The sequence below is a fragment of the Lemur catta genome, chromosome 3 (genome assembly GCF_020740605.2).
Source record: "Lemur catta isolate mLemCat1 chromosome 3, mLemCat1.pri, whole genome shotgun sequence".
In the NCBI taxonomy this organism is placed as follows: domain Eukaryota; kingdom Metazoa; phylum Chordata; class Mammalia; order Primates; family Lemuridae; genus Lemur; species Lemur catta.
Genome location: NC_059130.1, coordinates 19,487,742 through 19,489,114, shown reverse-complemented (window position 1 = coordinate 19,489,114; position 1,373 = coordinate 19,487,742). Strand labels below are relative to the sequence as shown.

The 1,373-nt window shown below is 43.1% G+C and overlaps 1 pseudogene; it reads right to left on the bottom strand.

Moving 5' to 3' along the window:
- LOC123635092 lies at window positions 1-592 on the bottom strand (annotated as a pseudogene).
- Window positions 593-1,373: the final 781 nt, after the last annotated feature.

Sequence of the window (1,373 nt, the reverse complement as noted above, 5' to 3'; positions counted from 1 at the left end):
GACCCCAGCCCCATGCAGACAGCAGCCCAGGGGTCACACCAGTCCTTCTGTCCTCATGTTGGCAGACAGAGGCCTCTACTCTGGAGCCTTTGCGGGGGCCTGGGCACCTTTGGGAGCCTGAGCTGGAGCTGGAACTGAAGCTGGTGGTGCAGCTGAAGCCACAGATTGGACCTTGGACTGGGCCTTAGACTGGGCCTTGGTTTGATCCTTGGCCTTTGGCCAGCAGAGCCTGAGATCCTTGGCAATGCGTGCACGAGCACACTTCCCAAGCTTAGGGTGGGCAGTGTAGGCAAGTCGACTGAGCTTGTGGCTCATGCCCTTTGGGATCTTAGCCTTAACCTCCTTGGGCTTTTACGAGGGCCTTGATAGCTTCAGCACGTACACTCATGGCCTTGGCGTTGTTGGCCTGCATCTTCTTCGGGCCCTTCTTGTTGTGCTTCTTGGCAAAGCGCATGTTCCTCAGGAACTTGGGATCCACCCCCTTAAAAGAGTCATATCTTTGTGTTCAGGGTTTCTTGATGCCATTTCTGTGCCACTTTCAGGACTGGTTGTGTGTGGTGTGGTTCTTGGACTTGGCCATGTCTACACCGTAACCCGCAGCTGCTTAAGAGCCTGGGACCGGAAGAGACCAAACTTTCTTTAGGATTATACATGATATGTTCTCAAGACAATTTTAAAATATGCCCATACAGAGAACCAAAAGTACAAAGTTACATGAACCAAAAAACTTTATAAAAAAGAGGCTGTAGGGCTAATTATAGCATGGGCAGGTAGGGATGGAGGTTACTGAAAAAGAACTTTGATATGATTGCTTACAGTACTTTTTTTTTATATCTTTCACTTGTCATTTTATTCATTTTCTTTTAAGTACATGGATATATTTATAACTGATTTGAAGTCCTTGTCCACTAATCTACCAATTCTATCATCTCTTCGTTTCTGGGTTTGTTTTTATTGACTATTTTTTTTCCTGATTATTGGTTCCAATTTTCTGCTGCTTTTTATATATAGTAATTTTTTTATTGAATACTAGAAATTGTAAATTTTTTAGTGAGCATTGGATTTTGTTGTCTTAGATAAAAGAGTGGTAGACTCTGTTCTAGCAAGTAATTTACTCACACATTAGTTTGAGTTGAACCTTGTTCATATGCGTTGCTGGAGTGAATTTAGAGTAACCTTTACTATAGGGCTAATTCAGTCCTCCAACAAAGGTGTAACTCTTCCAAAGACTCTATGGATGGCTCAGGTGTTCACTGTAGACTTTTCATACCAATTTGGCTTTTACCTCTTTCATGCCATGGAACTGCTTTTCCTAAGATCACCAGAGACTTATAAACCCAAAGAATACTTTCTGATTTTCATCTTACTTGACC